Raw genomic sequence first — 25,213 nt, 5'->3', positions numbered from 1 at the left:
ATTAATTTTTAAGGCTTATAAAAACTTTACCAAAAGCTAGGAAAGAAAATTACAAGTAAAGAAAAATTATATGTCTATTCATTTAACCATATATATGAAAATTTTGAATAAAATGTTAGCTTTTAATTTTTTCCGGTCTATCATGACTAAGTATGATTTATTCAAGAAAAGTAAATATGGTTAAATAACAATAACAACAAAAAATCATCAATATCATTTTTCACTATCATGCACAAAATAAGAAAAAGTCACATTCTTATCTCAATAAAGGAAAAGGCATTATAAAATTCAATACCTATTTAACTATGAAAAACTGTCAGAAAACCAGGAGTTGAAAGAACTTTCCTTAAGTTGACAAAAGCTATATTCCATATAACTACATCTAATATTCAATTTAATGAAAACCCTTTAGATATATTTCCCTCAAATCTTCAAATCTTTTTAAAATCAAGAATGAGTTAAAAAAAAAAAAGAATAAGTTAAGGTTCCAACTATCACCAGTACCATTCATAATAATACGGGAAACCCTGCCCAATCAATAAGACAAGAAAGGTAAATGCATAATATTAGAAGGAAAGAGACAAAATTGTCATTATTAGTGCTGAAGAAGATTCTTGAGAGTTTCTTGAACATCACTGAGATCAAACCAGTCAATCCTAAAGTCAATCAATCCTGAATATTCATTGGAAGGACTGATGCTGAAGCTCCAATACTTTGGCCATCTGATGCAAAGAGCCAACTCACTGGCTCTGATAAGACTCTGATCAGGTCTGAAAAGACCCTGATGCTGTGAAAGATTGAAAGCAGAGGGAGAAGGGGATGACAGAGGATGAGATGGTTGGATGGCATCACTAATTCAATAGACAGGAGTTTGAGCAAACTCCAAGATATAGTGAAGGACAGGGAAGCCTCGTGTGCTACAGTTCATAGGGTGGCAAAGAGGTGGACACAACTGAGTGACTGAACAGCAACAATAATCATCTGTATTTTTAAAATGAACATAATCAAGACACAAAAAGAACTGATAATCAAATTTGTTAAAACAGCCAGATTGACAATAAATCTATAAAATGTAATAGCATGTGTCTACACCAGCAGTAACAATAGAAAAGAGAAACTTACTTTATAATAGCAACAAAAATGATAAAATAGCTCAGAACAATAAAGGAAGAATATATACCTTTGTTATTTTAAGATAAATTTAATGGCATAATAGAACTGAAGAAAGAGAGAGTTATGTTCATAGTTGCAATTACTTCACATTTGTAACTATGCTAATTTTCCCCTTATTTATCTATTAATTCTGTGCAACTCCAATTAAAATTTCAGGAGAATTTTTTAAGAAATTTGACAAATCATATCCTTCAAATGAGTCCTCCTCCCTTTATAAAAACAAGCAAATTGGTTTTTGTTTCCTATAACAAAGGGTAAAAAAAATTCTAACATGAGTTATATTATTAAAATTGTCCAATAGGACATTATCTCAGGACATTTGCATGTGCTTATTCCCTCAATCTTCAACACAGCTGGATGATTTTCGGTTTTTAGGTCTTGAGTTAATTCTAGAGTCCTTTCCTAACCACCTCATGGAAAGGAGGTCACCTTTCTCACTATCCACTATCTTATTCAACTTCATTTTCATTCACGCCTTATACCAAGTTTATAACTACTTATCAGTCAACTTGTTTTTGTCTGCTTCCCCTATTAGAATGTAAGCAGCAAGAGAGTGGAGACTGAGTCTGTCTTCATCACCATTATCTACCCATGCCTGACACAGCGCCTGACACCTAGCAGGGTTTCCAATAAATATATACGAGTAAATGAACACATCACAACATATCCCTCAGCCTTTCTAGGGAAAAGTCAGGAAGGGAAGTCCACATTTACTCATCACCTCCTTCAGTTGAGACAAGCAACAGAGACAAAAGAGAAGAAAGAGGTGAGGAGAAATGTGGAACATGGTTCCAGGGGAATCTGCGGAGGTGGATGACGTGCCAACCCTGTACCTGCTTCTGAGAGGAACCCAGAATCATCAGGTAACCCAGAAGAGGTGGTCCCTGTCTTCAAAGAGCTTTTCATCCCATACAGAAACCTTTAGAGTAAGGAGCAGCCAGGGAAGAGGATAAAAGGCACAAGAATAGCAACTCCAAAATTATGCTTCATTTTCGCAGACACTATTAGCATCTTATGGCAAAATAATTTGTGAACCTAATAGAGAACACAGAGAAGCAAAGAACAGATGCATCTCGACCATACCAAGGGGGGAAAGCTGCAATTAAACCGACATCCCTTATCCAACAGCCTGCAGGCTCTACGGCTAGGCTCAGGGTTGGTGCTGAGTCTCTTTCTTCCTTGGTAACTTAGTCTCATTTTCCCCTTCTGATGTCTTACTGTAGTAATAGGTTTGTTATTACAGCTCTGAAGTCAGAGCAACACACCAGAGCAGGGGAAATGAGAGGGAGAAAAACAAAAAAAGCAGAACATGAACAAACGGCTCTTGCCTGAGAGCTCATGCTCCGTTAAGATTGGAAGGAAGGACCGTGTGCTCTTGCTACCATTTGCCTTTCTCCTCCTGGCACTCTCTGAAATGAGCTGCAGGGTAACAGAGGGGACTGTCTTTGGAGGGTGGATGCTCGTGGCCCTGAAAGAATTAAATTACATTCAACAGGCACATACTTACCTCCCCATTAGGTGAAGGAAGGAGGAGGGAGCTTACAAGTAGTAAATGTCCCTTCCCTGCAAGGCTCTGGGAACTGAGGAAACACTAGCAAAGAGGAAAGCCAATCCCCTCACCTCTCACTCACCTGCCATGGCTATTATACACTCTTGGGAGAGAGACAGATAAACAAACAAATAAGATAGATAAGCTGAAGAATTGATACTTTTGAACTGTGGTGCTGGAGAAGACTCTTGAGAGTCTCTTGGACAGCAAGGAGATCAAACTAGTCCATCCTAAAGGGAATCAACCCTGAATATTCATTGGAAGGACAGATGCTGAAGCTGAAGCTCCAATACACAGGTAGCCAAAGCTACCTGATGTGAAGAGCTGACTCATTGGAAAAGACCCTGATGCTGGGAAAGATTGAGGGCAGGAGGAGAAGGGGACAACAGAGGATGAGATGGTTGGATGGCATCACTGACTCAATGAACATGAGTTTGACCAAACTCAAGTAGCTAGGGAAGGACAGGAAAGCCTGGGAGGCTGCAGTTCATGGGATTACAAAAAGTTGGACACAACTAAGTGACTGAACAACAACAAGATAGATAAGACAAAAAATTAAAATACAAGATTGCAGGAACAGATGCAAGCAAATCTGGAATTCCATCCTGCCAAGCGGCTGTTTCACCTGGGAAACTGGGCTTGCAGGAAACGCTCTAGTCTGCAGAGCAGTAAGCAGGAGTCCAGAGAGTGACAGGACCCTAAGAACAGACAAGGCGGAGCTCCCTGAGGACGGAGGGGATCCTCACCTCAGCCGGCTGACACACCAGCCACAGGGCTGTGACTTTCAGTGAAAAACCATGGCTCCCCACCCACCACCGCACTCCCCCCACAACGCACAATCCCCGCCTCAGCTTTGTAGCCGTCCTCACGCACGGAAACTCTTATGTCTTTTAATTACATGAAAGAAACGTGCATCCTTTGTCCGGGTGTGTTAGTATCTCTTCATCAGTCACAGTTACCCTTGAGACAACCACACAAAGGTAATTTCAGAGAGTGACAGAAGTCTAAGGAGGAACAAAACCAAGGAATATGACATTGAGGGGCTGGGAAGGGGAAAACAATATTCTCTTGGATGTTCAGGCAAGGCCTCTCTGAGCAGAGGATGAACGCGGGCCCTCGGGGCCAAGATCAGACAGAGGGCACAGCAGAAGCCAGCTCCTGGAGGTAGGAGCGAGTCTGAGCACTTGAAGGGCAGACTGAAGGTCACGTGGCGAAACTGGTGCTTCTGGTGTGACCCTCCCAGACCAGTAGCATCAGCATCTGTGGGAACTGACGAGAAGGAAGCATTCCTGGGTCTCATGAAAGAGTCAGAAACTCCAAGGGTGCAGCCCAGCTATGTGTGTGTATGTGCGTGTTTAACAGGTCATCCAGGTGATGCCAGGGCACACGCAGTATGAGAGCCATGAGGCTGGAGGGTAGTGAGACAGGAGTGGACTTGCGGGAAGGGCTGAGCCAGCCTCCTTTAGAAGTGAATTCCCAGATCACGAAACAAGTCAGCCTGTTCATCTGAGTTTTTCATCATTATATCCTCAGCACTTACCATGTTGCCTACTACAGCGTAAATGCCCAATACTTGCTTATTGAACAAATAAATTAATATAAATATAAATAATGAGCCTCTAAATTTTTGATCCCATACCAGGTACTGGACAAAAATAGGTAAAATCACCAGTAGCTTGTGATCTACAAATGGGGAAAAAAGAGACAAATGCAAAGAAAAACTGAGAGCACTAGAATCAGATGCACTGATATTGGCAAGGAACGAGAGGTGAGATCTCCTAAAGCAAGGAGGGTCAGAAAAACAAAAAAGCAGACAGAGGAGCTCAATAAACACAAAGGTGTCAGCATTTACTTTTGGGGCGAACAATGTAGTTCATTAACCCCCAGGGAATGACTGTATTAATGGCATGGACCAACTATCATTCACTTCTTGTCTCCAAGTAAACCAGAAATGTTATATTGATTCAATCTATCTAAAAAAACACACAAAATAAAAGTCTCGACTTAAATGGAAAAATCCTCAGCTTTATGGAAAATTCCACTATCCAAAATGCTTCATTTCCAGAGGTATTTTAGATAGCCAAGATTTTTACTATATTGCTTTTTTTTTTTTTTTTTTCACCAAAGCGCTCTCACAACCCAGAGTAGGGAATATTGGTGCTAACCAACTCTACCTGGAAGCCGGCCGGAGACCTCCACCTCGAAGAGCCTTCTGAGCCAATGCAAGTAGGGAAACCCAAGCCAGCCAAGACCCTCTAGCTGTCAGGACATCAGCAAGGGCATGAGTCACTCTGAGCCCAGACGCCAGCCTCTCTATTGAACCTCTCTGTAACAGAGTGGATTTTAATAGACTCTTCCTCCCCTCCTTCCTACCTCCTGTTCTGGCAGTTAGCAGATTCCTGAGATGAAAGCACCTCCCAGATTTTCTTCATGCACCTCTGTCTTCAGATCAGAGAGTGCCTGGCTCATGTCAGAGGACATGGGAGCCGGCAAGAAAAGCCTTACCTTCTTCTGATCATTTAACAGGCAGGAAGTCCTTGACTGTCTAATCCAAATCCTTCTGGCTGCATGAAGTCTGCTTCTCTCATTGAATTAGGAAGATCCCTCCGCTAAGGAAAAAAAAAAGTACTTCATTATGGATGTAGCTGTTCTCAACTGATTTTCCTTCTTCATCTACATTTCCAAATCTTGACTATTTGTCTTACTGGTTTTTTCTATCACTGTTCTCCTGTCAACAGTCTATGTTTCATAAGGACTCACTTCCTGTATAAGTGAAAATACCAGTGAAATAACCCTGAAAGTTACTTTTTTGGGTGTGTTTAGTGCATGCACGTGCACACACATACACACACACAATATGATATTAACAAATATACTTGGACTCTAAACATCAAAAGTGTCTACACGTGGACTGGGCCTCACAGAGAGCAAACCATTTCTGGAAGTAAGATCACTTCTGGTCAGCGGTCCAAGGAACAGACGGAGTATTGGACTAGATGTCCCCAAGGCTCCTTCCTTGCTGAATTGCTGTGATGCTCTGTGATGCAGCGAGATGCCAAACCTGATCGTGAACCTGGGCAATAGCTAAGAGGAGAAGAGGGAGTAGCACAGTTTTGTTGGCCTTATCTGGTACCCAAAGCTACACCAGGAGTATTCAGGGAGCCCGGCACTGGCAGTGCAGTGGTATCTGTGACGGCATCATCATCACCACTGCAAACATTCCTCCAGCACCTGCAGTGTGCCAGGCACTGCATGCATCATTTCAGCCCATCTTACAACAGACCTATCAGCTGCTGCTGCTGCTGCTGCTGCTGCTGCTGCTGCTGCTACTCAGATGGGCCTATTATTAACCCCATGTTGCTAAAGAGAGGAATGAGGAGTGGAGAAGTTAGACTATCCAGCATCACAAAGCTGGTAACAGATCCAAGACTCAAACCTATGCTGTCTGACTCATCATACTGCCTCCCTCAAGGGTGGTAATGATCTCTTATATTTTGTTTTTTCATTAATTGTTACTGCAGTATAGTTGACGCAAAAGGAGAAGAGGGTAGCATAAGATGGGATGGCATCACCGACTCAATGGATATGAACTTGAGCAAACTCTGGAAGATAGTGAAGGACAGGGAAGCCTGGCATGCTGCAGTCCATAGGGTCACAAAGAGTCAGACACGACTTAGCGACTGAACAACAACCTAGTTGATTTACAATGTTCTGTTGGTTTCCGATGTACAGCAAAGTGAACCAATTATACATATACATATATCCACTCTTTTTTAAAGTCTTCTCCCATATATGTAATGACCTCTTGCAGTTTAAGCAGCTTTAGCGTTTTATATGCTAAGAAAAGAACATGATTTCTTTCCCTCTTTACAAGTCTGAGGCCAGGAAGCTATCCCTAAATGACACATGGAGGCAGGAGGTCAGGGAGGAGGGTGACTTGTCCACGGTCACTAGCAGTCAGAGGCAGAACCTCTTGGTACCCTGCCCACGTGTCCTGTCCCTGCCCCATACCATCTCACTCTTCAGGAACTCCTAGCCTAGTTGTGCTGTGCTTAGTCTCTCAGTCGTGTCCGACTCTTTGCGACCCCATGGACTGTAGCCCACCAGGCTCCTCTGTCCATGGAGATTCTCCAGGCAAGAATACTGGAGTGGGCTACCATGCCTTCCCCCAGGGTATCTTCCTGACCTAGGGATCAAACCCCAGATCTCCCACATTGCAGGCAGATTCTTTACCATGTAAGCCACCAGGTAAGCCCAAGAATACTAGAGTGGGTAGCCTATCCCTTCTCCAGGGGAATTTCCTGACCCAGGAATCAAACCAGGGTCTCCTGCATTGCAGGTGGATTCTTTACCATCTGAGCCACCAGGGAAGCCCCTTAGCCTAGTTACCTGTGCAGAAAAGTAGCACCTGTTAGTCCCTGCCTGCAAACTGGCCACTCAGTCCTGCACCCTGAGGTCCCAGATATATGCTTGACTCACAGCTGCCAACTCCCTAGGGAAAGAGAGGGCCAGAGAGAGCAGCAGATCAAGAAAGAAAGAGGACGCCAGGATGCAAAACTAGCAGACATCTCTGATGCATCCTTTCCTTCAGTTTCCTAAGCCTGCCAGTCCTCAAACCCCAGAGACAATAATGACACTTTTCCATCTTGCTGATGAGGTTTGAGTGGTTTCCTCCATGTCTGGCCTCCCCATCACACCTATCCTTTTCTCTCCTGACTATTATGACAACCTCTTGACTGATATCTTTTTTTCCCCTCTCTTGTGACTCTTGCCCTGTTCATATGGGATACAGGGCTATGCTTCTTGGATCACATGTAATCACTGCCTTCTCCTCCTCAAAGACTTTCAATAGCTCCCTGCTACTTACAAAGACAAACCCCAGCCTGCTCTTCAGACCCATCATGATTGACCATAAACCACATTTTCAGCTTTATTTTTACTACTTACATCTAAGTTCTAGTCACAGTACTCCAGAAAAGAACCCAGGAAAGTCTTTTGTACATGCGTCTCATGATGATTTCTCTGCTGGAACACTTTGCCTATTTAAAGCTGCACTCAGATGCCACCCACTATAAAAACTTCTCTGTCTCACCTTTCAGTGTCAATCCCTAGGCTACCCGCATCACCCATCAGTATTATACTCTTTATTCTAACTATGTTTGACAATATCTATCCCATGGTCTCTGGCCAGAGTAATAAACATACTATATCTATCCTGTGGTCTCTGGCCAGAGTAATAAACATACTATATCTATCCCGTGGTCTCTGGCCAGAGTAATAAACATACTCTTGCCATATGATCAAGCAATTGCACTCCTTGGTATTCACCTAAAGGAGTTGAAAAGTTATGTCCACACAAAATCTGCACACCCGTGTTTACAGCAGCTTTATTTATAATTGCCAAAAGTTGACAGCAGCCAAGATGCCCTTCAGTAGGGGATGAATAAATAGATTGTGGTACAGGCAGATAAAGGCTTCCCAGGTGGCTCAGCAGTAAAGAATCTGCCTGCCAATGCAGGAGATGCAGTTTCGATCCCTGGATCAGGAAGATCCCCTGGAGAAAGAAATGGCGACCCACTTCAGTATTCTTGTTTGGGAAATCCCGTGGACGGAGGAGCCTGATGGGCTACAGTCCATAGGATTGCAAAAGAGTTGGACACAACTTAGCGACTGAACAACAGCAGCCAGATAATGGGATATTATTCAGTGCTAAAAAGAGATGAGCTATCAAGCCATGAAAATACATGGAGGAAGTAAAAGAAGCCAGTATTAAAAGGCTGTATATTGTAGCCATATCCAACAATGTCCAACCAATGTCCAACTACATGACATTCTGGAAAAGGTAAAATTATGGAAAGAATAAAAAAATCAGTGGTTGGTAGGGGTCCATGAGGAGGCAGAGCACAGAGGATTTTTAGGAACGTGAAGCTGTTCTTTGTGATGTTTATAACAGTGGATATATGTCATCACACATTTGTCCAAAACTGCAAACTGGAGCCTGGTAGGCTGCAGTCCATAGGGTCACTAAGAGTCAGACATGACTGAGCGCCTTCACTTTCACTTTTCACTTTCACGCATTGGAGAAGGAAATGGCAACCCACTCCAGTATTCTTGCCTGGAGAATCCCAGGGACGGGGGAGCCTGGTGGGCTGCCGTCTGTGGGGTCGCACAGAGTCGGACACAACTGAAGCGACTTAGCAGCAGCGGCAGCAGAAAACTGCACGATACAAAGTGTGAACGCTAATATAAACTATGCACTTTGGGTGGTGGTGATGCGCAGGTCCATCAAGTGTAGCAGATGTCCCCCTCTGGTGGACAGTGTTGATGGTGGGAAAGGCTGTGACTGCATGTGTGTGGGGAGGGCAGATACAGGAATCTCTGAACCTCGCCTTAGTTTTGCTGTGAACCTAAAACTGCTCTAAAAAATAGTCTACTTTTTAAAAATGCCTGCCCACATATGATAAACCCCTTAAGAGAATGAGGCATGCCTTCTGCTCCTGTGTCCCCTTCATGCCCTAGCCCTCCCACCACCACAGCAGGTGCTAATAAATGTTTGTTGAATTGAATTAAATTGGCAGGTCACCTGTGGGGGAAAGAGCGAGAACTTGATCATTATCTGGATTCCAAGACGACAGGAAAGTTGAAGGACCAGTGACCTCTCTCTTCAGAGCTCAATTATCTGCATAAGAACAAATGTCTCTGATATCTAGCTATTAATTTGCTCACAGTTGTCTCGGTCTCCAAAGTTCACAGGTGTCCCTTTCAATTTCTCAGCCACATGGTTCATAGGAAATGAGATTCTCTCCTCATTCACCGCATCATGGTAGCCCTAGTACCAACTCCCTTCCCCATGCTCCCCCTCCAATCGCCTCACACATTCCTTCTCTTTTCTGTTTGCCACGATTAACCCCCTGGGCATCAAAATGCCTGTCACCACAACTTTCTCGGGGCCTGTTACGGGACCCATCATTTCCTGCTCAGCATCATAAATCGATAGCTGAGGACCGCAGGTTTTATTGGCAGCCTGAGTCAAAGGAATCTATTCTAATTAATCCTCCCCACAAAAATGATGGCCTTTAGCCATCTCACAGGTGGGAGCCAACAAACCTGGAGTGAAAGGAAAATAAAATGCTTGCCTGGCTTCCTACGAAATCAATACAGCCTCACTGAGTTCTGTTCTGGGTCGCAAAGAAGGGGCAGCAAGTGTGGTCGAGATCACTGGCAAGGTCCCTGACCATGAGTCTGACAGCTGGGGTGGCAGAAACTAGGGATGCCCGTCATACCACAGACCCCAGAGGATGAAGGCCCAGTGCCTTTAGAAGTCTTTAGCCCTTTGATACACATTCATTCATGATTAAAAGTGATTTACAAAACATAACCACTTCCATATGCTTGACATGACGATATCCTGGGACAAGTAGGAGATGGGCAAATCTGAGTCTGAATGAGCCAAGAGAAAATTCACATCATTCCTGATGTTATTCTGCAATAGGGCAGTTGGACAGTCCACTGTTCAGTGACCAGCACATTATATGATTTCAGGGATGGCTCAGGGAGTCCCTGATGGGGAGTGAGGCGGGCCACCTGGTGGGGCATGGCCGAGGAAGGCTCAGGAGAGCAGCGGGGCCTGTAGCCAGGGGGAATCAATGCTCTCCTTCCAGACAAAGCATGGCTCAGCAGAAAGACTGTGACCTGTGAGATGGAGCACAGGCCTGGCTTTAAGTCTGCTTCTTTCTACCTGCATGACCTTAAGCAAGTTACTTAGCTTTTCTGAGTTTTTTTCCTCATCTGGAAAATGGGATAAAGAGCGACAGTTCTTAGCTAACCGTCTTATAGTGAAACTGTCTTCATGGTGGAATGGTGTGTGAAACACAACGTGATATGCTTTTTCCCCTTCATCCTCCTAAGTCCGAGATCTGCCCTTTACCACTGAGTGGGTTAACAATTAGGTCCAGGCTCACTCTCTCTCACACACACACATGTTCCTCCACTCTACTATGTTACAGAATTCTCCACCATGAGTGGGAAGAAAATAGCTGAAGGAAAAATGAGAAATCTCAGGCACTAAAAACAGGCTTTGTCCCCCACCCAACCACCCCATCCTACTTCCCAATTTCTTTGGTGATTCTGGGAGGAGATAAACCCTTCCTAACAAACCCTATGCCATTCCGTGAGGAGGAGAGAAACAAGAGGGCCCCTTGGGGTCAAGGACAGGGAGGCCCAGGTGATGGCCCAGTGCAGTGCCCCCTGCCAGGCAGCACTGGGGTGGACCGAAGCCTGGACTGGGACGGGGGCACCCTGTCACACTGTAGCCTCAACTTCAAGGGAAAGGGTGGAGAGGGGGAAGTCTGAGGTTTCCTGAGTTTATACCCATAGGACCTAAAGAACTGAAATGACAGAGTTCTTCTGGAATTGACAGGAATATATGTTCTGCCTTCTGCTGGAATGGAGCTCAAGAAGGAAAGCAGATCCAGTTTGGGGAGAATAAAGCAAGTTACACTTTGGTAACCTGAGTCCATGGTCAGTCAGTTCAGTCACTCAGTCGTGTCCAACTCTTTGCGACCCCACGAATCGCAGCACGCCAGGCCTAACCTCAGAGTCCATGGTATATACATTTATATATATTTATATACATATATGTGTATTAAAAGTAATAAAAATAATAACTGACATAATGTAGCAACTGTGTTTATTAGGTGCTTCTGTGCTCCAGGTCTGCTCTCACAGCTTTATACAGATTCTATCTTTTATCTCTCACTAATAGGCATACAAGTTCAGTATTACTGTCCTCTTTGGGAGATGGGCAAACTAAGCATAGACAGGTTAGATAACTTGACAACTAGCCCAAGGTTACAACACAAATGTGGAGGGTCCAAAACTAAAACCCAGGCCATCAGATGGCAGAGCCCATGTTCCCGATCACTTTTGCTCTCTTGCTTCTGCCTTGAGCATTCAACATCTTACAGCACATTTACTTACAACTTACCGAGTGCTGACTATGACTTAGGCGTTATGATGCAAGCTTTACTCTTATATTAATACTCTTTATAATAATTCCCAGAGAAATGTGCTATTATCACCTTTCTAAAGGTGAAGAAAGTGGGACTCTGGATCTGATTCTGTCTGGCTCCAACTGTATAGTTTCAACTCCTTCCTTACAACCTTCATGGAAACACAAATAAGAGGGCTTGGTTCACTGCCAGTTTTAGAGCAAGGCTGTCACATGAGTAGCTGCCAATATTTGAATCGTGATGGTAAGGAGGGGATATGGGTCCCTGACAGCCCCAAGTCCAAAGGTGAGGGCCAGAGGGAAGGGCTCTGTAAGAATTAGGGTCCAATCTCACCAAGAAAAGGCCTGGCAAAGACTAGATGGGTATCCAGTCAGGCGTAAAGATTCCCAAGGAAAGACTCAGTTCCTGGCAGGTGGGGTGAGTGCTGGTTTAAGACAGAATATTGTCTTCCGAGGCCACACATGGGGCTACAGCCTCCAAGACCTGCCTCAGAGACCAGTGGCAACGTGCACCCCAAGTTTCTAGCTACAGGGCAACCTTGACCATTCAGGGTGTAGTTATCCTGAGTCTGAAAGCAGAGGCCATCACTGAGCTTCAGTCTACAAATAGGGAAATCCAGAGACCGTAAGCAAAGAGCACAGTCACACGGCGGGTAAGTGGCAGAAAGAAGGAGCACAAACTTGGTGTGCTCCGACTGCAAATTCTGTGCTTTTCCTCACCACTGCGTTTATCCCAAGCAGAGTAAACACCACTTGTGGCTTGACTCACAGGAGAGAAAGGGGAGCAAAGATACACTCTGACAATCTCCTGTTGTTCACGAGGCTCAGTCCTATATAATCAGCGACTATTTTCCATTGTCTAGGCTTGCCAGCCCCTCCTGGCCCAGAGCCAGCTGACGTCAGACCCCAGACCTCTCCCCGGCAAGGGATTAGTTAAAGAAATAAAGTCCCATTTCACAAGCTGCTAAATCCTGTTTGAACAGCCTTGCCAGGGATTTCCTGGGCTTAATCACCTGCTAGCCATGGACAGTGGGGAAGATGCTGGTCTATGACTTTGTTTTTCCCTGTCCTCCCCTGGTGTGAGTCCACTCCCAAGAATACCCCTCAGGGTTTACACAAGAAGGCTCACTGCAGTAGGGCTCATAGTGGCAAAAAAAAAAAAAGAAAGTAAAATCTGTCAATAGGAGATAGATGACTAAAACACTATGCAACGGTTGAAATGAATGTACTAAAGTCTACAGTCTACCAATGTGAATAAACCTCAAAAATATACTCAGTGAAAAAAGTGAACGGCTAAAGAATATGTATAGTATGAATATTTCTATAAAGTTATAAAACATACAAAGCAATGCTGGACACTGTACCGGGACTCGAACATGTAGAAAAGTCAGAAGTCATGCCCGGAAATGGGTAACCACTCTATTTTTTCTTCAGAGAAGAAAAATGGGAAATAAGAATAACAAGGGGTTCTTGGAGTGGTTCAAATCTATTTGTAATTTTTTACTTCTTTTTTAAAAACCTGAAGAAGGCAAAATGTTAAAATCTGTTAGAGCTGGACTATGGGTACATGAGTGTTTATAACACATTATCATATTTACATTTGAAATCTATCATTACAAAAAGTTTTTTAATAATTGAACCTTTAAGTATTACAGTGTGTAATTAGAATCTAGTCTGAAAGCAATGGAAGTTTACATGCAGGGAGAGACATGATCAGTCAGCCTGATAGAGATAAGGAGGTGTAATCTTAGCATGGAGTTATGAGGACCTGATCTAGGGCAATAGCACAGTGAAAACAGAAAGAGCCCAGAAGTCAGAACCCGAATCTTCCATTACTGGACTCTGAAAGCATTGCCTAGACTAGTCCTTCTCATCTCCCAAACCTGCCTCTGAGACATCCACCCTCCTCTCTCCCGTCCCACCTTGCACTTCCGTCGGGGTTGCCAATCATGGTTTCCTTCCCCAGGATGGGCATAGGAGTCAGGCTGGTCAATTAACGACACCCCATCACCAAAGTCTATCCTGACGGGTTCAAGAATGGACAATGGCCCAAAGCTCAACCAATGAGAGCCAATTTTTTTTCCTGGGATACCTTCTTCACTGGGAATCGAATGGGATGCAGTAGAGCTTGAAAGAGACGGATACAGATCTCTCCATGGCTACAATTCCCGACCAAGAGAAAAGCTAGTCAGGGGTTGGACAGAATGAAGTCACGCCGGAGGGTAGAGCAGCGATGAGATTTCTAGGTCGTAATGAGCTCCCAGTTTCAGGTGCCATATTCTGGATACCGCTGCCCTGTGTGAGTGTGAGTGGCAGTGGCTCCCATAGCACCCTTTCTGAATCAGTTCTGCTGTCACTTTGGACACTGATCCTGGCTTCACAGCCTCCTGGTCTTCTTGTGCTTCAGAACACTCTGTGAGCTACCCAGCACCATTTAAGAATGCCCTTTACTGTCTAAATGAGCAAGTGTTGGTTTCTATTGTTTGCAACCAAGAACCCTGATGCTGATATGCATGTAACCACTGTTTTCCCAGGAGACCCCAGGAAGACAACATCTCAAAATGGCACCACATGTAAGGACTAAGCCAACTAGGGCTCAGAGTAATCAGGATCTCACTGTTTCCACGTTGGGCTCTTACTCTCTGAGAGCAAGAAGCCCTTTCCAAGAAATGATCTTAACACAGTCAACCCTTCACAGAACGTCTAGCACCCTGTCACCATTCCTGCAGGCAAAGTGTTAACATCCACAAAGCCCATGCATGCCCATCAAGGCATTTCATGCTCAGAGTCACCCCAGGCAGTGAGCAGTGCAGGCCGAAGACTATTAGTCTCATTTAATAGAGGAGGAAGCTGAGTTTCAGAGAAATGACATACTCAAGTCACACAGCAACTTAGCCATTGTGCCTGGAACAGAGTTCAGGCTCCTTAACATCAGCCTGACATATCAAAAAGGAAATAAAACTACAGAGCTAGGAAACACGATCAACTAACATTTCCACCATGCTGGCTATGTATCTGACGATATGCTAAGTGCTTTTCGCACATTAACTCACTTAATCCTGCTTCCCACCCTGTGAGGTTAGTACTAGTGTGGCTCCTATGCTACAGATGAAGGAATGGAGGCACAGAGAGGTTAAGGGACTTGTCCACAGTCACACAGCAAATAAGTAGCAAGAGCTAGGATTCAAACCATGAATCTGGTTCCAGAGTTTAGGCTCTTAATCACTACATTAAATAGAGAGTGAGGAGTGGTATTTCTGGGGTCTAGGTACCTTAGTCTCCCCTCCATGGAGTAAGGGGAAGTTCTAAAAGGCCTGGCTGTGAAGGTACCCAAAGCACGCCCCCAGCTTTAGGCAAATCTAAATACAGATATCTCACGCTAAAAGCCTGGAAGGGAAGTGTGCTAACAGAGCAGGTGCTGAATTGCAGAAAAGTTAAATATGGAACAGGAGCATGGGAGGCTGCAATAAGAGCAAGAAGGGTAAAAACCAATTTCAAAACAGAGCCCCAGGCAATGATTTGGAGAGAAAAACCAATATATGTGGTATCACATAATAACTATAGCAACGCCTTCCATTTACCTCACCCATTCCTTTCGAGGAGGCCAAAGAAGTTCACCAGTTATTACTATTCTTCCTTCTTGAGGCCTGGGACCAGCTGAGGATGGCTGAGGGCTCTCTCATTATGAGCAGGAGAAAGGGAAGCACTCAGAGGTCAATACAGAAATCACAGAGCAGTAAAGGAGCTTTCAGAGCCAAGTGTCTGGGCCTGAGAGTCGATAGGCAAAAGACAACGCATTGAAAATCAATTCAGCAAAGGACCGATTCACACTAAGCTGTCAGAAGAATCCCGAAGCTCACTCTAAGAGAATCGATCACTGCCAATTTACCTCCTGGGAATGGGCAGAAGGAGCAGATATAGGGGGACAAGCAGGAGCTGGGACAAGGGGCAGAGAATATGGAGCAGGAATGGGGAATAAGTGACAACTGAAAGACAGTGAAGTTCTCATCAGAGAAAGTCACAGGTAAAGCCCCGAGCAAGCCAAGATCAAGTATCCTCAGTGCGTCAATGAACTCTTCATCTGGCAAAGCGATCATTCAGCAAATTGGCTCTCATCCAACCGGTCTGGGGTCCTGTGGAGTTCCTTCTGTAGTACAGTGGGCAGCCAAGAATTGTGTCTCTAACCATCCCTTCTCTCTTCATCCCAATTTCACCTTAGACTATAGGTACCCAGTCCCCTCTCCCCATCAAACCAACTCTCCAGAAACAATCCAATTGGTGTCATCATCTCTTTCTAGCATTATTTCTTTTCCCTTTTTATTCATCTTAAACCCAGCAGGTTGGGGCTATCCACTCCTTCCCAAACAATCTGTACAGCCACCACCGTCTACACCTTTGCTTAAGGGGTTCCTTGGATTGGAAAGACCTCTCTTGGATAGCCGATCCATTTCAGTGTGCAAACTGAAAGTCGCTAAGGAATTAAGATGGTGGTGATGGCTGTACAACTTTGTAAAGATTCTAATAATGGTTGAACTGTACACTAAAACTGGGTTTTACCATATGCATATTATACCCCAATAAAGATTTTTTTAAAGTCACCCAAGGGGCATTATTAGAAATGCATTTTTCCATCTCCTATCCCTAGAAATTCTGATTCAGTAAAAGTATAAGAAGAAATCTTCTTTTTTTCTTTTGAATGATCAGCCCATGTGATTTCAATGCCTGGGGAACTCACCCTAAGAAGCACTAATTTGCATGGAGATTCTGATCACATACCACCTCCATCCTGAGGCCCTGCCAGACAGAAGTAAGCACTCCCTTCTCTAAACCTTATGGTAAGGTAAGACCCTAAATGAATCTAGTCTGCCTCGGAGTACAGCTTTCAGTAGACAGGCCTCTATCTTCTCCTAACATCTGGAAAGCCAGGAACGTGTCATCTCTCGACAGCCTTTGTTTATGTACACCTTGGTTCACTCCACAGATTAGGAGTCAGACTGCACATGTTGTTATGAACTATGAGAAGACAGTGGACAAGGATGCTTTGAGGGATCAACAGCTGGTTCAATGAAGGATGAGTGAAAGAGTGATAGACAGATGGACAGATGAACTGGATGGACGACTGAGTAATGGGTGATGAATAACTATGAATGATGGTGAGATTAATGAATGGGTGGCCGGAGAGACACATAAAAGGATGGAGTCATTTTACCCCAAAATGTGCATGTGAGTCCCACTGTTCCCAGTGTAAGACCAATGGGATCAGGGGAAACAATTCCATCACACACACCTAAGTACAGGGGCATCACTGAGCACGTGAGAGAGCACAGGACTGGGGATCAGGTCAAGTGCCTACTTTCTCCACTATCTCCAAAAGTGCCCTCATCCGAGTCATTTTCATTCTCTGAACCTCAACTATCTCACCTATAAATGGGCACTACTGCCCCTATTCTGCTGCCCCACTATGTAATTTTGAAGATCACACTATCTAACGAAGGCAAAAGCTATATGATGGCACTGTCTTATGAGAATTTCTAAGGGATAAAGCAAAACAAAAAAATTTTTAAACATAGTCCAATGACACTTGATAGTTCTACAGGTGGTCAAAAGAAGCAGCTTCATACAAGCCAAATTTTGTTGCACACTCAGAACTCCTCATACTGTGCTTCTAAAATGGAAGACCTACATTCCACTTGGGTGTAAATGTTTTAAAATAAAATAGGTTTGAGTCAGAAAGAATTGGTTTCAGTCAACAATCATTAGCTATGTGGTTTTGAACAAATTATTTTTTCCTAACCTCTAAAGTGAACATAATAACATGCACTTCACAGAACTAAGAAAATGAAGTAAATGATGCTTATGAAGCATCTAACACTGTGCCTTATACAAAGCCCAGAGAAAGTGTTCTGTCTGCTCTCTTGTCTCCTTCGATGGAAACTGGCGTCTTCATGAGCATGTCATTAATGAATAGGTAGAGGAAGCCCCCAGTTCTGCCATTGCATGTTTCTCCCTGATTTGCATGTTCAGCACTGTTTAGAGAGACTTTTAGTTCTCTCCACCTTTCCTGAGCCAGATTTCTCATTCCAAGGTTCTACTTGTATCCAAAACAGACAAAAGCAACAGATGCATGGATTGCTCACTTATCAAGCACTTGTTACACATTAAATTCACCAAAAGCCCACTAAGCATCTATTCTCATGTGTCCAGAGTGGTGCTGGGATCCAGGCTAGAGTCATTTTAGCACATGAGGCTTCACTGAGCAGCACTTCCTTTAAAACACAATCTCTAGAAGGCATCATAAGTTGAAAGCAAGAATCACCATCTCTACATGCCCCACTGGCTTACCCTTGTGGCTAAAGTTTCACAAGCCATGAAACTAGATTATGTAAATCTCTCCCAGGGGAAGGAAGAAATCTTAATTTTAATGATTCATTCAAATATACAAGCAGAAAGGCACTGGACTCGACTGGAAGTCTGGGATTCTGAGTTCTCATCTTGGACCAGTTGTTAATAGCCGAGTGACTTTGAACAAGTCCCTTCTCCTCTCTGGGCCTCAGGTTTCTCATCTACAAAATAGGAAGATTTAAAAAAAAAAGAAAAGCAGGAAAATACATGGGGCTCTGGATAGCATTAAGTTTTATACTGGAAAGATTAATGCCCCTCCCACCACTCCCAAATTCAAGTTTACTTGGAACCTGTGAATGTGACCTTATTTGGAAATGGGATTTTTGCAGATATCAAGTTAAGATCATCTTGATAACCAATCAAGATGAGCAGGGGCTCTAATCCAGTGGCTAATATCCTTATAAAATAGGCAGACACAAGGGGAAGAAGCCATGTGAAGAGACCGACACAGATCAGAAGATTCATCTGCAAGTCAAGGAACACCAAGGATGGCCAGAAACCAGCAGACGCTGGAGGGGCCAGGTAGGATTCTTCCCTAGGGGTTCAGAGAGAACATGGCTCTATAGACACTTTGGTTTTGAACTTCCAGTCTCTGGAACTGTGAGGTAAGTCAGAAAGAGAAAGACAAGTACTGTATATTAATGCATACATATGGAATTCAAAAAGATGATACTGATGATCTTACATGCAGGGCAGCAAAGGAGACACATATGTAAAGAGCAAACTTTTGGATTCAGTTGGAGAAGGCAAGGGTAGGAATGATTTGAGAGAACAGCCTGGGAAAATGTATATTACCATGTGTAAAACAGATGACCAGTGCAAGTTTGAGTCATGAAGCAGGGCACCCAAATCTGGTGCTCTTGACAACCCAGAGGGATGGGGTGGGAGGTAAGAGGGGGGGTTCAGGATGGGGGGCACATGTATACCTGTGGCTGATTAATGTTGATGTATGGTAAAAAAAAAAAAAAAATCAGAAATAGTTCTATTGTTTTAAGCCATCTGGTTTGTGCTACTTTGTAATGGCAGCCTTAGGATACTAACATAAATCCCCTCAAACTGCATGTTAACTCCAACTTATTGGCAGCATCTTCTTGGAGGGGTGTCTTGAGGAGGTTTTGAGGCTGCATAGGATATAGGGATTAATTCATGATGTCTTTCCTACAGAGAGAAGGGAGTAGAGACCTGGGTTTTGCCATCTTTTAGCTAATTATTATGATATCTTTATGCTCATACAATATATGATTCTATAATTCTAAATCCATATACTCCTCCAGGAGTAAAAGCATTGTGAATGGGGGAAATGTGGGGAGAGAACTATGCCTTACCCGCAAACACTGCCTCCAGCTCCTCCTGGATAAGACCAGCCCCACTCTGCTCCGAATACAGCCTGGGAGTCTGTCGCCCTCTTAGCTTTGCCTTCACCGGATCTAATCTGAGATCAGATTGGCAAAGACGTGAATAGGTTTCCCAGCTGCCACTGCCTGAGGATTATGACCAGAAGTAAACTTGATTTACAGCAGTATCATGGTTGAGATAGGAAAAAAAAAAAAAAAAAATCCTCAGTGGAGTGGAAGCCATGGAAGGACTGAGCTTCCCCTGGGAAGGATTCTGAGAAGCCAGTCTCCTGGAGCCTTTTAGGGGCACAGATCAGGACAGGGAAGCTCACCATTTCTATCCCTCCTCTGCCTGACTGTTCTGACACCCTGGGTAGAACACAGCTAGACAGCACCCAGGGTCCAAAAAGAAGGGTCTCAGTGATGGTGTTTTGCAGGCTAGGTTTGAGTCCAGTGGCCCCTTCACCCAGAGCAACCCAGGCTTTGGAATAGGGTCTTCCTCTACCTGCAGAGCCCAGTGTGCCAAGCACTCCACTCACCCACCTGCCCTAGGAAGCTGGAAGCTCATTAAGAAATGAAGCTGCAGGCTTGCAGAGAGCTCATGAGCACTGTCAAGGGTCACAGCCTCCCTGGTGCTGTCTCTGGCCCAGCACACAACCAGTATACATACACACCTGCTGCTGGCCCAGACAAGTGCTCTCAGCTCCCGGATCAGGGCAGGAACGAGGACCTTTCTTCCTGGGGAACTTAGGTGCCTCTGCATTCCCAGCAATGACACTTCCTGCCTCCAATGCACCAAACTGTGTCCAAACAAAGCTCTCTCCCCTGTTCTCTTTTGTCTGCCTGACAAAAACCCCTGCCAACAAATCTGCCTTGGTTTCAAGTCCTGCCCAATCCCAAATCCATCCTCGAGGGCACCTTCCTGAGCCACAGTCTCCTGAGCCCCAGCTCAGCACCCTCAATGCTCCCAGCTCCTCCTGCACCCCTCTCCACACTGAGCTCCCATAGCAGCCAGAACTGTCTTTGAAAAACTCAACTCTGATGTTGTCATGCTCCTAGTCAAAATCTGACTTCCAGGTAAAGATCAAAATCCTCCTGCCATGAACAATGAGACTGCCTCCCCACATCATTCCATTGAAAATACTGAATCATATAAAACTGAATTGCCTGAAAAATGAATAAAAAGACATTAAAAATACAAGATTTAACAGACATAAAATTACTATCAGATTGCAATAAAAGCTCACTCTCCCCTCTGGGCCTGCCTCATCATAGAACTGTAAAGAGCAGTTTGGCAACCATCCTGGTGCACAGACCATGCTGAGTAGCACTGGGCATCTAGGTGCGGCCAGATCCAGCCTTCCCTCCCCCGACCCCTGACATCTCCAGCCTCATCCCACTACAGTTTCATCCCACTTCAGCCCTCACTCCCTCTACAGCCACTGTCCTCACCCACCTCTGGTGCCCGCCACTCACTTCCTTCTGCCTCGTGGCTTTTTAACACACTATTCCCTCCATCTGGAACTCTCTCCCTTCTCTTCATGTCTCATCCATTTAGTCGCTTCCAACTCATCCTTCAGGTTTTAGCTCACATTTATTTCTTCAGAAAAGCCTGCTCTGACCACCCGTCCTACACACACACACACACAGACAGACACACTCATTCCCCTTCCATCTCCCTGACCCCAGTCAGGTCAAGCTTCCCTCATCATTTGCTTGCATGGATTCCAGTCCTTCACACAATTACCTCAGTTTCTATTCATTCATTCATTAGAACAATCATTTGCTTGATACCTGTCTTTCCCTCTGCTCTACAAGCACCAAGAAGGGGGACCATCCCTCTTGGCTCTCGCTACACTCCCAGCAGTTAGCACAGGGCTTGGGCTCCCCAGGACCTTCAACAACAGCTCGGAAAAAGTAAACAGGACGTGACTGAGTGGCATCTGATCTGTCAGTGCCTCCTCCTCCATACAGTGCAGCTCCTTCAACTTGAAGACACCCATGTTCATCCCGAGGCCACATTTCTATAAACATCTCCCTTTAGTTTGTGTGTGTGTGTGTGGCACTGCCCTGGATCCCACTGAGGTCAAGTTCCTTGGGCCTCCTCCCTGCCCATCAGCTCTTACTTCTGACGCTGCTCTCTTTACAGTCTTCACACTCTTGAAACAAACATTCACATTAATATTAATTCTGCATCCCAGGCAGCAAATCACTTAGATACGTGTTTTACTAAACGAGGTTCTGGCCACATCTCCCAATCACACATGCCTTCTCCAACAGGCACTTGTAGAGGGCACAACTGCAGGCAGTGTGATGAATCCTTAATGGCAGCATTCCAGGCCGGATGAGAGGGCCAGTCAAGGAGCTTCTCTGTTTGCCTGGAGTTCTAAAACGGAGGCAAAGACCTAAACCTTAAGAGACACTGCTTCTAAGAACTCATCTTGCTTCAGCTAAAACAGCCATAGCTACAGGAATAAGAATTCAAACCAAGAGAACCACAATCTGGACAGCACCAGGAACTTGCTATAAGTCTCAGCTAAGGTCACCTCCCCTCCCTGCATCTTACTTTCCCACCAGTAAGATGAGATTGGTCTAATAGTCTCTAAACCCCCAACTGAGACATTTCACAAATCTGCAGGATGCTCACATTTTCACATACTAGAACTCAGCATCATCTCTAATCATTGTATTGATTTATTCAGTAGATACTTATTGAGCCTCTACTCAGATATATTAATATTCAGGACTGGGGCTTGACAGATAAAGACTGACACAATGCCTGTCCTTCTGGCCTCAGAGAGGAAGCAGATGCTAAGTAAATAATTAATTATTGCAGTTAAGGCTATAAGGGAAGCATGAGGGATTTCATGAGAGCCAACAGTGTGGAGTTCCATTAGCCTGTGGAGGATGAAGGACTGCTGTCAGAGGAGGCGACATTTGAGCCAAGACGCAGTTTTTACACGTGTATGAGGCCAGAGAGTTCCCAAACTATCTCATTTAACCACACGATACCTATAAGGTGAGAAAGGCTAGCATCAAAGAACTCTGTTTCTTGGCCCATGGGACCCTCTTGGCCTCATGCCCAGACCCAGCCCTGCCACATCACACCCCTCCCAGGGCAATGTAACTTCCCGTCACCACATCTGTCACAGGTTCCACTTTCACGTCTGTCTGCGCCCTCTTCCCTCTACCCTGGGGAAGCCCTACGATGGGAGAGACCATGTCTGTTTTGCACATCACCATGCTTCCAGCTGCACACAGTGCCCAGGGCCCAGTGCGTATCATGTGTTAAGAGCCTGGCTGGATGAGTGAATGAATCCTCACATCACAGAGGAGGAACCTGAAGTCAAGTGATGGGGAATGTTTTCCCCAGTTCCCAAGTTAGCATGTAATAAAGATGGGTCTCAAACCCAGCCTAAGTTTGGGAAGGGAGGTATACTCCAGGCCTCAATGTCCACCCTCCTTCATTCAGAACAGAATCCCTTTACCTGTTGTGTATTTTGACTTTCCAATCAAGAGTTCATTTGTTTAAAAAAAGGGTCTGCTATTCAGTGAGATTTAAACACTGTGGCCTTACCCCAAGCTGGTTCTCATGCAAAATCCATCACCCCCCACTCTATCTTAGATATCTTGGTACCCAAGTCAGGAGACACACACAGGCACTGCCCCACAAATGAAGATTCAAGCCCATCTGCTCTGCTCGCAGTTAGTTCCCATCCGTGGTAAACCAGGAGTCCCAGAAACGCGCGAGTTGAGCCTGAGATGGGGATAGCAGAATAGTCTGTGGTCGCTGACATCCACTGCGTGGTTTGGGGCCTGGGGAATGAAGCTACAAGCTAACAGGGTGTGCTTCGTGAAAACATACACACACCAGAGGGATGCTTCGAGTGGGGAGCTGCTCCTGAGGACAGATGTCAGTCTTGGTTCTCAGCACAACCAGTGGACTGGTCTTTCCTGGCCACCTTCCATGAGCCCAGCCATGTGTTGATGGTGGGGGGTGGGGCTTGGGGGGTGGGATAAGGAACATCTAGAAAGCAAAAGGCTGCTGCCAGGCCTGGGAGCAACCCAGGCAGAGGCAGGTAACCCTGGAAGGGATCCAGGCACAGGGCACCAGGCAGAGTGAGAGTTTTCAGAAGCAAGTCTCTGGGGTGGTTGGGGGACTGGTTGCTGAGTCACACCACTCTGGGGGCTGGGCTGCTCTCAAGCCCACAGGGCTTAGTCCTGAAGACGGGGTGGAGCAGAGACCAAAGGGGAACTTTCAGGATTGAGGGCAGGGCTATTTTAATTATTGATGTATCCCTAATATCCGGCACTATACTTGGCTAATGTTTGTGGAATGACTGAAAGGTAAAGAGGAGGAAGCAGGCACGGGCCACCAACCCAGGAGGCAATCATTATAATGCCGTTGGCCATTATTAAGTGAGCATTTACTAAGTGCCGGCACAGGGCTAAGCACTTCACATCCAGCATAGTCCTGAAAGGAATACACTGCAATCTTCATCTGACAGCTGAGCAAATATGACACAGAGCAAAGTGAATAATCTGCATAAAAATAGTGGAGCTGGAATGTGACTTCAGCTCTACCTGATTGGAGCATCTGAGTTTTTAACTACAGTGATTTTTAGTCAAGTCACCTAAGAAGTTGCTCTAAAGGAATAGAGAACTTTTAGGGAGAGAGAGGGAAGAAAGGATATTTTTCCTAGGAGGAAGAAAAACACAGAGCTAGATATAAACTAGGAATGAATATAGGGAATGATCTCAGATTAAACAGCACCAAAAATAAATAAACAGAAACACACAGAAAATAAATAAACAGCACCATTTCCCCCAAAGAAGCCTTCCCCGATTCTCCTTCCTAAGTGAGGGGTCTCTTCTAACACATTTTAGCACTCCTTCCCTCTTTGCAGCACTTGTTACCATTTTGACTAGACAAGCGATGGTGAATGGAGCTATTTAAATGTCTGTCTCTTCGTGGAACATAGGTCTATGAGGGAAGGTGCTATGACTGGTAACTCACCAGTGCTTCACCCCAGTGTGTGACATGGTGCCTATCCCATAGTAAGAGCTCAAGAAGCATTTGTAATATGAGGGCGCGTGTGACATGGTGCCTATCCCATAGTAAGAGCTCAAGAAGCATTTGTAATATGAGTTCAGTAATGGTAGGCAATGGGGAAAATTCTCAGAGCACACAATAAGGAGAAATAGGAGCAAAGACAATGGAACAATGTCCCAAAGTCCCTTGAAGACCAAAGGAAAGAGCTTCATGTTGCAGCTGCTGGTCACAGGGAGCCACTGTAGCTTCTCATCTGCATAAGGAAGATAATTCTGCTTCAGATAAGAAATAAATCAGCTAAGGGACAATCTGATGCTTGAGCCCCAATATTATCAACATTCAAACCAGGCCCAGTGCTTGAAGTGACAAGGATCTTGTGAGGGTGGTGGCAGGAAAACCGTAGAAGAGATAAATCAGAGAAACATATGGATGCCAGTTCTACCCAGAACATTGTTCATCAAAAGTGAGTAAGCAGTTAGGGACATAAATCTGGGTCAGTAGAAAGGACAAGAGGAGATATGATTTTGCCCTGGCTCTAGAAATTCTACTTTCTCCCTTTATAGAAGAGAAGATTTCATTGAAACTCAGTTGATGCCAAACAAGGGTAGAAAATATATTTCATTTGTTTCTCAGTCCTATACATGACCAGCCAGGAGTAAAAAGAATGTCTTCTAAGGTCTTCACAAGGCTCT

General features: G+C 44.8%; 1 long non-coding RNA gene across 1 annotated transcript in view; it reads right to left on the bottom strand.

The window, feature by feature from the left end:
- Window positions 1-25,213, bottom strand: part of LOC138988654 (uncharacterized) — a 734,014-nt gene that overhangs the window by 695,351 nt on the left and 13,450 nt on the right. The window contains exon 2 of the long non-coding RNA XR_011464927.1: window positions 5,228-5,331. This is a non-coding gene — a long non-coding RNA (uncharacterized lncRNA). The remainder of the gene's footprint in view (window positions 1-5,227; window positions 5,332-25,213) is intronic.

The sequence above is a fragment of the Bos mutus genome, chromosome 7 (genome assembly GCF_027580195.1).
Source record: "Bos mutus isolate GX-2022 chromosome 7, NWIPB_WYAK_1.1, whole genome shotgun sequence".
In the NCBI taxonomy this organism is placed as follows: domain Eukaryota; kingdom Metazoa; phylum Chordata; class Mammalia; order Artiodactyla; family Bovidae; genus Bos; species Bos mutus.
This window is presented reverse-complemented; position numbering and strand designations above follow the sequence as displayed.